Source organism: Antedon mediterranea, chromosome 1 (genome assembly GCF_964355755.1).
Source record: "Antedon mediterranea chromosome 1, ecAntMedi1.1, whole genome shotgun sequence".
NCBI classification, from domain to species: Eukaryota; Metazoa; Echinodermata; class Crinoidea; order Comatulida; family Antedonidae; genus Antedon; species Antedon mediterranea.
This window is the reverse complement of record NC_092670.1, coordinates 35,111,877-35,125,487: the sequence shown is the minus strand read 5'-3', so window position 1 is coordinate 35,125,487 and position 13,611 is coordinate 35,111,877. Positions and strand designations below refer to the sequence as shown.

Genomic DNA, 13,611 nt, shown 5'->3' with positions numbered 1-13,611 from the left:
GATTAACAATTGAAAAAAAAAATTACAAGATTAGTTAAGGTTTTAAAAATCAAATCAGTCAGTCAACTAGCAATTACAAAAAAATCTACCGATTGATAAATTGCTGGGGTGATTTTTGAGCCCTGTAATAAACTATCATAATTCCCTACTCTAGTAGTAGACACATAATACAACATAGTTCAACCTCAAATTGGGCCAAATGATTGAGAAACCCAACAGAGCGATTGCATTAACACATCATTAATAAATGTGGAAATAATTGTTAGCCTGAGGCTAGTAAAGTACATGCGAGGTGTGTGATTGGAAGGGAGATAGCTGACATAGGTCGCCACTTGTGGTAGGGGAAAGTACATTAACTTTTTTATACCAATGTTGAATCGACGAACGCAGTCTGGAAAGACAAACCTTGAAGTGAAACATGAAGGCCTGCATCGACAACATTCTGGCTACCTTCATCTCATTTCACTACAGGTGCGGACTGTGCCCGATATCAATTTTCTTAGCTACTATGATGTTACATTAGATTAGAGCTAATTTACTTGTTAAATGACAAAAAGATAACTATCATGTCCTACCGGTCTTACTCTAATGATGCTGAGTTTATAACATTAAACAATCCACGACAAAAACCACGCCAAGCAAACACCGTCAACAAGTAGTACTTCGTTAAAATCCGATGCGCGTATGAAGTTTCTTTGCTCCGGGCAACAACACCCCGACAATTTATAAACATCCAGTAGGAAAATTATTATGAGTAAAAAAATGTAAATGAAGACGATGATTGGTAAGTGCCGGTGGTTGAAGAATCGCTATGTGGTGGAAACGCATTTTAGAAGCGATGTCGTCAAATAAGATGCCTAAACCAACACAGCGTCTAGTGCAAGAGATTGTAGGATTAACTATAATGGGAACCTGATTCAGTTGTACTGTTGTCGGCCTCAACAGAAACCCATAATGAGATACACATCTGGGTTAATTCAGACATACGCCCTCTTATGAAAGACCGTTTAACTGTAAATTCCTCGTACAATGGTTACTCCACTTTTAAAAAAGGTACGCACAATTTTATTTAATTTTGAAACTAATTTTATATTTTCACTCACATAAAACAAATGTACTACAACAATAATGTAAGTTATCATTTTTGAAAATTCAATCAAGGATAAAAACTTAATGATGAAAAAATTAACTAAGAATTTAACTAATAAATTAGAAAATAGTTTCGCCGTATTTCATTTTCGAAGGAATAAAAGAACTCTCTTTGTACTAACATGATTTTTATACAACATTTTTTGTCAAGAATTAAAAAAAAGAACATTTTTTTACTGACCTCGACCTAAAGTTTATTTGATAGGGTTGAAAAAAACAATTATTTAAATTGTGTTATCATCAGATGTTGAAATTTTCAAGTTTATAAATCAGACGAAAAAAAAAAAGCTTTTTTATTTGTTAAAGAATGTTGAATGTGAAAAATTGGAAAATTATCAAATAATTTCAACATATATTTAAATAAACAAAATAAATTAATTAGGTTGATAAAATATAATAACAAACAAAACATAAACATTCACACAAAAATAAAACAACATAAGATTTTTCCTGATATAAAATAGTTTAGTGATAATTCATAAAACATACTATCAATTAATTATGTAAATTTCATTTTAAAAATGCAATTATTTATTGTATTGCATATTAGTTTTCTTTTAGATTTTAGGATAAAACTTAACATACAATAATTAAATAAAATAAAATGTTTGAACTGTTAAACAGGTTCAATGGTGAAACCAGCAAAAACAACCAAAAAACTAAACTTTACACCACTATTAGGATTTCCAAAATAATTGGAAGCTCCCACACACATTTTCCTTATTAAAAATAAATAAACCATCTTTAAATTGTGGTTTGAGAACATTGAGTAAAAATTATCATCACATTTTTTTTCTTTGTAACACCTTAAGTTATAATGTTAGTCATTGGTTTTGTTTTATGTGCCTTCAATGTGCTCCTAAGGCCTACCTGAATTGTGTAACTACATCTGGGCCTACAAGGACTAATTTAGTGTTATAACCACTTTAAATAATATCTTATATCATCTTAGATGTTTATAATAATTAATATCATCCTGTCTCACAGACATATCTTTTAAAGCCCACAAATCCTATCCTAATCTCATGATTATCATCTATTTTCACCAGAAACCTAAAATGGTCATATTTCCAATAAAACCGGTAATCACAAAATTTTGTTTAAAGGCCCACACACAATAAATTGTTTATATAGTGTTTTGAGAGACCACTTTTCATGTTTTCATCTTAAAATGCTAAAATATTTGGTTTATAGCTGGTTGGTTTTATTACATTATTACAGTAAAACAGATTTTAAACATAAAAAAAATTGAAAAAAAAAAAAATTATTAAATTAAATAAATAAAAATAATAATGTATTTTTATTAATTTAGGTAAGAATCATTAAAATTCTATAATCATAGATGTAATAGGAACACCCTACACCCTTGGGGACCTATGTGCCATGTACTATTAGTCTTATATGACATCCCTGTCACCTTGTTTGATCATGAACAATTTAGTAGAGAAAAGATAAATATAAAGGCAAGGGGTGAGAGTACAACTTATATTTATCTACTACTCTATGTCTTCGTTATTTTTAGTTTTAATGTCATGTTTGTTGAAGCAAACCAAACACATTTCAGAAATCCTCGTCAAGGGGTAGATTTTTCAAAGCCAATTGTAGCCATATACAGGAAGTCGTTTAATACTTCCTTTATTTTGTTAATAACAAATAATAATGGCCATATAAAAAGGCAATAGACATGATCTAGCCGAGTCTAAAAATAATAAAATATGATGTCACACAAAATGGGATTCCCTAAGATCGAGGGTAGGGCAGAGGTATGTGATAGGTGTTTGGTCTACAGGTGGTAGAGTCAAACACTAGTTGGTAGTCTCCATAGAAAGGTGTGCGTGTGTGGGGGGATTTAGATGTAATAAGAGCACTAGTGGTATTTTGGTATAGGGAGATGTCAAAAGAGAAGGTGGAAAGTTGGTGGGAGGGGGGGGGGTTGAGTTTGCTAGATTGGGAAAATGAGACTTCTGTGTAAATCACAAAATCTGAAAGCTAAGCTCTAGCTAAACACTATCAAACTTTATGTGAAAAAAATGTGATGTGCCTATCTATATATGGACACAATGATGATTACTACCTCATTTGGGAATTCTGTGTGTAAATCACAAAAGCTGAAAGCAAAAGCTGTCTACACTATCAAACTTTATGTGACAACAAAATGTGATGTGCCTATATATTGACACGATGCTGTCATATTACTTTATTTGGGCACATCACACTTTTTTTGTCAAAGTGTAGACAGACCAGACTAGTAAACTACCTAAACAAATAAAGTGGATAGGGGAGGGGGTGTTGAAGGGAGGGAACAGTTAAGGTCAGTATTTTAACATGAATGAAATGGACCACATGAGAATTGAACCTATAACCACAGCATCAACAAAATGCCATTAAACTTCTCATACAATGAAAACATTGCCAGTCAAGTTAATGGGTCAATGTATGTTGTTTATGTAAAATGTACTACACTGTTTATAAGCGACGTATGACGTCTTAACTGACGTTAGAAATCGCAATAACACACAAAACAGCCAGTAGGAAACTGTTTTATCCTGTACCATACACCTCCTGTCCTTTAATGAAAAAAAAAAAGACCTTTATAAACACTTTGCTGCTTGTTATTAAGTGATTCTGAAAGTAGAACAAAAGTAACTGGGAAAAATATCTATAAATTAAAAAATTTATCAACTCAAAAGTGATCCTGCATATATTTACTTTTCAAATTTTGTTATATTTTACTTTGTATATAGGGCATATGTCGTTTTAACTGTTTTGTATATCTTTCAAATTAAGCCGATGTATGCTTTTATTTTTTTATAATTTTTCTTTACTTTTGAACTTTGTAACTGAACCATTTTAAAAAGCAGTACTACGTTACTGAAAATACAATCCAGTCAAATGAATAAATAAATAAATAATAATTTTATTATTATTTTTGAGAGAAACACTACAGAAACATTACTTTGAACATGAAATGAGTTAAATTTAAGACAGAAAAATAGTTACAGATATATTGTTTCTCCTAAAAAATAATTCCAAAATAAATTGTTGAATAGGCAATTTGAATGTTACATAAGACGAATGATCAAAAATTGAAAAAAACAAAAAAAAACAACAATTATTTACCCAATACCCATAATCAGTCAACCGGAAGACAAAATGATTCCGATTAATTATAACCGTTAATTTTGTTTTGTTTTTTTATATTTAGGGAAAAATCATTATTTTGTTGCATTATTTTGTTTTTTTTTCAGTGAAAGTGAAACCTCAAAATGGTCTATTAAAAATTTGATTTTATTCATCTTTATTTTTTCATGTTTTGGAGGCCAATACAACTTTAAAAGAAATTATTAAAATCATCTCAACTTAAACTTTGTACACAGTTAACTTTTTATTATCTTGGGACAGGAAAACCTGATATGAAATCTACGGTATAATAACTTGATTGTAAAATGGTTATGTAGGTTTAGCTTCCAGGGACTTCAACTTGATTGACAACATAAAATTATAATCTAGAAGGAAAGTTTATTTTGAGGCGCCCAAAAAGTCGTCACCTAATACCGGGCCTATTCCAAGCAAGAACCACCTGTGCAGTTGCACTTGATTGGCTACCCCCTGAGACAAAAGCCATTGTTTAGATCTTTCCTACCTGCAGTGTCCGACGGTCTACAGCCATGGCCACGCCTGACCTTACGCTAACATGATATCTGATCTAAGAAAATGTAATTTAAAAATGATTATTAATGTAATAAAGATCATAAGATGCATTGTAAGTAAAGATGATTAACATTTACGGTAAAGACATGAGTGTTTTTTCAATCCATGGGTGGGCTAATTTCCATGAACCAAATTTGTAATTTGCAACCAAATAGTGCCTGCAGTCAAACACTTACCCTTATTTTAAAAATAATCAAGCAAGACTACCCATAAGGTATATACCTATAAGTCTGTCTTTAATAAAAGCCCATAAATAACATTGTTCTATTTCTGTTTTAAGCACATTTGAAATGAGTTTGCACAGCAGTTTAACACGTAGGGCCTATAATACAGTCTGTACACAACACCTATTAAGGAGGCACCTTTGGGATCTCACAAAGTGTCCTCTTAATAGGAGTGTCCCTTAAATAAAGGTTGGCCAACATATATTAAAACACTCGTTCAATCCATGGAAATTAGGTAAACCCAATAGAGGTGTACCCTTGATAGAGGTGTCCCTTAAATAAAGGTTGGCCAACATATATTAAAACACTCGTTCAATCCATGGAAATTAGGTAAACCCAATAGAGGTGTACCCTTGATAGAGGTGTCCCTTAAATAAAGGTTGGCCAACATATATTAAAACACTCGTTCAATCCATGGAAATTAGGTAAACCCAATAGAGGTGTACCCTTGATAGAGGTGTCCCTTAAATAAAGGTTGGCCAACATATATTAAAACACTCGTTCAATCCATGGAAATTAGGTAAACCCAATAGAGGTGTACCCTTGATAGAGGTGTCCCCTTAATAGAGATGTACCATTAATACTAATAGAGGTGTACCCTTAACAGAGGTGTACCCTTGATAGAGGTGTACCCTTGTTAGAGGTGTACCATTGATAGAGGTGTACCATTGATAGAGGTGTACCATTGATAGAGGTGTACCCTTGATAGAGGTGTACCCTTGATAGAGGTGTACCCTTGATAGAGGTGTACCCTTGATAGAGGTGTACCCTTGATAGAGGTGTACCCTTGATAGAGGTGTACCCTTGATAGAGGTGTACCCTTGATAAAGGTGTACCATTGATAGAGGTGTACCCTTGATAGAGGTGTACCATTGATAGAGGTGTACCCTTGATAGAGGTGTACCCTTGATAGAGGTGTACCATTGATAGAGGTGTACCATTAATACTAATAGAGGTGCACCATTATTACTAATAGAGGTGTACCCTTAAAAGAGATGTAGCCTTATAGAGGTGACCCTTAATACTAATAGAGGTATACCCAACCCTCCTCCCCCACCCTTAATAGAGGTATACCCAACCCTCCTCCCCCACCCTTAATAGAGGTGTACCCAACCCTCCTCCCCCACCCTTAATAGAGGTATACCCAACCCTCCTCCCCCACCCTTAATAGAGGTATACCCAACCCTCCTCCCCCACCCTTAATAGAGGTATACCCAACCCTCCTCCCCCACCCTTAATAGAGGTGTATCCTTAATACTAATAGAGGTATACCCAACCCTCCTCCCCCACCCTTAATAGAGGTATACCTAACCCTCCTCCCCCACCCTTAATAGAGGTATACCCAACCCTCCTCCCCACCCTTAATAGAGGTATACCCAACCCTCCTCCCCCACCCTTAATAGAGGTGTATCCTTAATACTAATAGAGGTATACCCAACCCTCCTCCCCCCACCCTTAATAGAGGTATACCCAACCCTCCTCCCCCACCCTTAATAGAGGTATACCCAACCCTCCTCCCCCACCCTTAATAGAGGTATACCCAACCCTCCTCCCCCACCCTTAATAGAGGTGTACCCAACCCTCCTCCCCCACCCTTAATAGAGGTGTATCCTTAATACTAATAGAGGTATACCCAACCCTCCTCCCCCACCCTTAATAGAGGTATACCCAACCCTCCTCCCCCACCCTTAATAGAGGTATACCCAACCCTCCTCCCCCACCCTTAATAGAGGTATACCCAACCCTTCTCCCCCACCCTTAATAGAGGTATACCCAACCCTCCTCCCCCACCCTTAATACTAATAGAGGTATACCCAACCCTCCTCCTCCCCTACCCTTAATAGAGGTATACCCAACCCCCTTCCCCACCCTTAATAGAGGTGTACCCAACCCTCCTCCCCCACCCTTAATAGAGGTGTACCCAACCCTCCTCCCCCACCCTTAATAGAGGTGTACCCAACCCTCCTCCCCCACCCTTAATAGAGGTGTACCCAACCCCCTTCCCCACCCTTAATAGAGGTGTACCCAACCCTCCTCCCCCACCCTTAATAGAGGTGTACCCAACCCTCCTCCCCCACCCTTAATAGAGGTGTACCCAACCCTCCTCCCCCACCCTTAATAGAGGTATACCCAACCCTCCTCCCCCACCCTTAATAGAGGTGTACCCAACCCTCCTCCCCCACCCTTAATAGAGGTGTACCCAACCCTCCTCCCCCACCCTTAATAGAGGTGTACCCAACCCCCTTCCCCACCCTTAATAGAAGTGTACCCAACCCCCTTCCCCACCCTTAATAGAGGTGTACCCAACCCTCCTCCCCCACCCTTAATAGAGGTGTACCCAACCCCCTTCCCCACCCTTAATAGAGGTGTACCCAACCCCTTCCCCACCCTTAATAGAGGTGTACCCAACCCTCCTCCCCCACCCTTAATAGAGGTATACCCAACCCCCTTCCCCACCCTTAATAGAGGTGTACCCAACCCTCCTCCCCCACCCTTAATAGAGGTGTATCCTTAATAGAGGTGTACCCAACCCTCCTTCCCCACCCTTAATAGAGGTGTATCCTTAATAGAGGTGTACCCAACCCTCCTCCCCCACCCTTAATAGAGGTGTATCCTTAATAGAGGTGTACCCAACCCTCCTCCCCCACCCTTAATAGAGGTGTATCCTTAATAGAGGTGTACCCAACCCTCCTCCCCCACCCTTAATAGAGGTGTATCCTTAATAGAGGTGTACCCTTAATAGAGGTGTATCCTTAATAGAGGTGTATCCTTAATAGAGGTGTACCCTTAATAGAGGTGTATCCTTAATAGAGGTGTACCCTTAATAGAGGTGTACCCTTAATAGAGGTGTATCCTTAATAGAGGTGTACCCTTGATAGAGGTGTATCCTTAATAGAGGTGTACCCTTGATAGAGGTATATCCTTAATAGAGGTGTACCCTTGATAGAGGTGTATCCTTAATAGAGGTGTACCCTTGATAGAGGTGTATCCTTAATAGAGGTGTATCCTTAATAGAGGTGTATCCTTAATAGAGGTGTATCCTTAATAGAGGTGTACCCAACCCTCCTCCCCCACCCTTAATAGAGGTGTATCCTTAATAGAGGTGTACCCTTAATAGAGGTGTATCCTTAATAGAGGTGTACCCTTAATAGAGGTGTACCCTTAATAGAGGTGTATCCTTAATAGAGGTGTACCCTTGATAGAGAGAGGTGTATCCTTAATAGAGGTGTACCCTTGATAGAGGTGTATCCTTAATAGAGGTGTACCCTTGATAGAGGTGTATCCTTAATAGAGGTGTACCCTTGATAGAGGTGTATCCTTAATAGAGGTGTATCCTTAATAGAGGTGTATCCTTAATAGAGGTGTATCCTTAATAGAGGTGTACCCAACCCTCCTCCCCCACCCTTAATAGAGGTGTATCCTTAATAGAGGTGTACCCTTGATAGAGGTGTATCCTTAATAGAGGTGTATCCTTAATAGAGGTGTATCCTTAATAGAGGTGTACCCTTAATAGAGGTGTATCCTTAATAGAGGTGTATCCTTAATAGAGGTGTATCCTTAATAGAGGTGTATCCTTAATAGAGGTGTACCCTTAATATGTGTCCCAAAGGAGGGGTTATAATGTAACTGTAGTATACTAATAACTACATTATTTTAATATTAATTTTATTTTCAATCAAAATTTCAAGTAAAATGATCTGAATAACAAAATATTAAATGTTGCCAAGGCAGACAGAATTCATGGCCTTCAACATTTCACTCCAACACTTCAATAATCAATCAGTGTGGGCATTGTAATTCAATTTAGGCCTACGGGTTAAATAAACATAATAAATATAGTATCAGTAAGTATTATGTGTGGTGACAAAAACCTTTGAAATGGCCTATGTAAAACATAAATCAATACAACATTCTTATGAATTATGAATTATTATAAATAAGAACTTCTATAAATCTAATGAATGAATTTTCCAGATGTTATTTATTTGTACACATAAAATAAAACATAAATGACCTTGACTAGAAAAAAAAATACTGTACAACTTTTTTTATTATTGCATTTAAATTATTTATATGGTATGGGAACATTATTAGTATAATAAAAAGTTGATTTGATAGGCCTATGACAGCATAGAGCAAATACCCTATGATGCAGCAGTTGCAAGCCTATATTTGCCATAAAAAGTACCTACAAAAAATGTTCTTTTAATTGGCATCCATGGCTTCTGATCTTTATTGTAGGTATTATTTTAATGTGCAATCAATGGTTACTTTGTTTATTAGCTCAGTTTGATAGATAGAAAAACTTCTGACCAATCAGAGGCCTTGTATAGAAATCACTGTTCTTGATATTATAGATAGATATAAGTCACCTTCAAATGCAATTTTATGAAGTTAGATGTCTTTACCTAACAAAACAAAAAACATAGCACTGAAATATAGTCTTTAAATTTACCTCAAATTATAACCAATAAGCTTTGTTTATAGTTTAGACACAAACTTCTGACCAATCAGAGACTTACTACAGATATACTGTAGATAGAAGTTTTTTAAATGCAATCCTATTAAGTCACATTCCTTAACTAAAAATACTACCAAAGTATAGACTCAACAAACTTCAATTCAACATTATTATAACTAATTAATTACTGATTATTCCTCAATTAATATCTACTTTGACTCTTAGTTAAAGAATGAAGATTACTTGAGAGATTTTCTTCTCTAGGTTAACACTTGGAAAGAACACCCTATTGAACACTAACTGGGTAAAGTTGGAGAGTGGATAGGCCTAGATCGCAGGCTTTTAACAACAGGGAAAGACCTTAACAGTGTATTCGCATATGTATAGCACATTCATACTTCTTTAATAATATACAAATAATGAATGTTTATGAGTGCAATGGTACAAATAATGGCACGAGGTGAATGATGAAAGGTTATATCAACGAGGCAAAGCCGAGTTGATATAACCTTTCATCATTCACCAAGTGCCATTATTTGTACCATTACACGAATACAAAACATTCATTATTTGTTTTATATAACATCTAGACGTTTTTTTTTCGTACACAAAAATGTTTCAAAAAGTACTATTTAACGATCGTTGAATAGTGCGTACTATTGCACGCCATGTGACCCACATTCGTCCAATCAAATGACAGGAATTTATATAGGTGTTATATAATAATTAATATTTAAAGATACAACACAGAGGTAGTGTTTATTTAACAAAAATCCCAATAAACTAAATTTACATTTCACAGTGCTATAGTAACTATTAGACACAGGCAAGACCTTATAAATCTAAATATATACTTTGCTAGTCATATATAATTCTTACTAAATATTTTTCCTCTGGGGCCACAGTTTTTTATCCTCTGTCTCAGACAAAAAGCAACCCGATAAAGACGAGGATCAAAACATCTTAAAATATTGTGCAGTTTTGGTCTCATTTACCACCTGTTAGAGGAAGTCTTCGATTCTTGTTACATAACCTTTTCAGACGAGTCAGCAAAATACATCGAGGTGCAGCGAATTTATCTGTTACGAAATCCGGTAATACCTGTTGCGTACTGAACTTCACGTAAACTATGCTACAGTGGCTTAGGATGTCTCGACTAAACATCCCAAGCTATTCTGTGTTGTCTCTGTAGTAGTAGTAGGATAGAAGCTTATATTGTCAAGTTTAATAATGCTGTAGACTCATTGATAAATTATATACTGGTGATTAAGCATAGGAACTATACTCTAGCTACCATACACTGTGCAAACAATGTTTGACAAAAACATCCCGCATAATTATAGAGTATGCTTTTAAGTAAAGGCAGAAAATGAATGTTTATGATTGCAATGGTAGAAATAATTTCATGTGAAATTGGTTATATTTAAAATATAAAACACTCAAACCATTCGCAAAGTAAAATTTTGGACGCGGAGTAGACCAATTATAGATGGCGCACACTACAGGTTAAGCAAACGCAATCAGTTAACAATAGCCTCGTATGTGTGTGTGACAAAAATGAAATTTCAGTACTTCAGTGTCATTAAGAGTGCATTAGAACATTTAATTGAATAATGTGACCAACAAATGAATCAGGTTTGTTATAAATGTTTTTTACACTAGGGGTTTACCTCTATTTAGAGGACACAGCTCTATTAGGAATTGTACTTGCCTTTCTGGTGAGTTGTGCAAGAGAAATTCATACAAATATTTTGCATATAAACATTTATCAACATTTTTCTTTTGGTCATAACCCCTAGCACAGGAAGTGGAGATTTACTATTACTTATCAAAGAGTCAACCATTATATACTTGAAAGACTCGTTTATTCTCAAATGTCGAAAAATACTTGATACTAAATTTGGACTTTCTCCATGGGTTCATTAAAGGTAATAAAAACTGGGTAAAAATAAGTATTATATTCAAGTGTACAACAAACAAAACAATTTGGGATTATCTGGTAATAACAATTATATAAAATTTGATCCGGAAGATGAAGACATCCAAGTGGACTAGTTTTGATTTAAATATCAATTGGGCCTTACTCAAGGGAGGGACTTGTGAAGTGGAATTTAAGTTATCAGTGGGATTGATCATGTTAATCCATAAAAAAATAGATCAAATATTCACTTTTCCAAGAAATTTAAAGGCAATTTAACAAAGTGTGCGGCAGCTAGATTAGATGTAAAGTAAATTGATTGTACTAGGTGAACAATTTAATATTTAACCGACAAATTTGGAGTAATTATTTTTTTTTTTTATATTTGCGAGTAGAACATTTAAAATATACATTTTTTTTCCACTCTACTTTTACTTCTTTACCTAGGTTACCTTTCCCGATTGAAGTTTGTTTTTTGGCTTTATAGTTTTCCTTGCCCTTTTAAATCTTCTGTTTTATTTCTTTGTATTTCTTAATTATTTATACTGTTGAGCTTGTTCAGTAGTTTGTTCATTCAGTTAAATAAACATTTATTTCTTTCACATTCATATTTGAGTAAAACATTATAATTTCTGATATTTTATATATATTTTTTTTAGAGATATAATACAGTAAATCATAATGTATGAAAAAGGTGATTCAGTTACTGTATATAAAAAATGAAAGAGGCAAAAAAACCCAAGAAAGTATCTATCAATTGAAAAAAAAAAATCCAATTGAAAACTTGTATTGGGAAGCCATGTAAGAATATGATATACTTACTATACAAACTTGTTTGTTTGTTTGTTTTATTAAATTTTCCACACACATCAAATAATACAGTTTCTTTCTTCTTTCTAAAATACTGTTCTCCCACAGTGCCCGTATAACATATAACAAAAACAATAAAAAGTACAATCTTGAGCACTTTAGTGGATATGTGCGTTTTACAAATCTTATATATATATATATTATTATTATTATTATTATTATTATTACAATGAAAAAGTCCATGTCAATATGAGAATAAAACGACTGAAGTAGAAAATATAAAATATATATAACATGTTAAACTTTGTGTTTTTGTAATTATTATGTAGGAGAGTGATCCTTTTTACACTCTGCCAGACTGATGTCAATAACATTTATTATTTGTATTCAATACATATTTTGTATCATGTTTTTATAAAGAAATACAGGTAAATACATTGAATTGAGTTTCAAATAAATTAAAAAAAAAAAATTGTTATGGAACGTTTCTGGCATGTAGTAAAAATTTAAGACGATTAGTGAAAATTAATCGAAGGACATATCTTTTATCAGGAAACGAAATGTTCAAAGTTCCTGTGTGTAGTGTAGCTCAACAAGTAATGTTCTTAATCAGTGTGACGCTAACCAGTGGCGTGTGGTTTTCTTCAAAGTGTGAAAATGAAATTAACTAAGTCTGGGAAGGGGCAGCAGCTGTAGCCGTATCAAATCACAGTCATTCGCTCATGAGTCCCCCTTCCCGTAAGGACCAAAACTTTAGACAGGATCGTAATTACCAATGATAAATAGACTATTGAAGAATGTCATATTAAGTTTAACAACAATACTACAGAGTATAGAATTTGGCCAGTGTTTCAAGCATAGACAGATGGACAATTTAATTTGAGGCTATAGAAGGAAGGGGAACCTAGCATTGTTCCCCCAGGTGAAACTTTCAGACATGCTGTTGGATAACTTAATATATTGCTAATCATACATCTGTTTTCACAATAGAAAACAATGCGGAAAATTGCGAGTTTTGGGATGGGGCTTTAGAAATCCTAAATTAAATTAGGATTGTCGTTAACTTTACTGTTTATCATGACAGTGTAAAAAATGTTATATAGCCTTTCGGATTCACATTAAATAAAGGTCTTTACATACAGTGAAGCTATGTCTACACTATCAAACTTTATTTGAAAAAAAAAGTGTGATATGCCCAAATATGGTAGTGATATGCCTAAATATGGTAGTGATATGACATCATCATGTCCATATATAGTTTTATAAATATATACATTATACATAGCAAATGTTGGCTTGAATATGCAATAACAGTACATACTGTAAGGAAATGTAAC

The 13,611-nt window shown here is 34.7% G+C and overlaps 1 long non-coding RNA gene across 3 annotated transcripts in view; it reads right to left on the bottom strand.

Annotated features, from left to right (window-relative positions):
* The window catches only part of LOC140042706 (uncharacterized), a 79,993-nt gene that overhangs the window by 35,850 nt on the left and 30,532 nt on the right, over positions 1–13,611 (bottom strand). For all 3 annotated transcript variants that reach the window (XR_011844292.1, XR_011844206.1, XR_011844256.1), the window contains one exon: positions 4,793–4,855. This is a non-coding gene — a long non-coding RNA (uncharacterized lncRNA). The remainder of the gene's footprint in view (positions 1–4,792; positions 4,856–13,611) is intronic.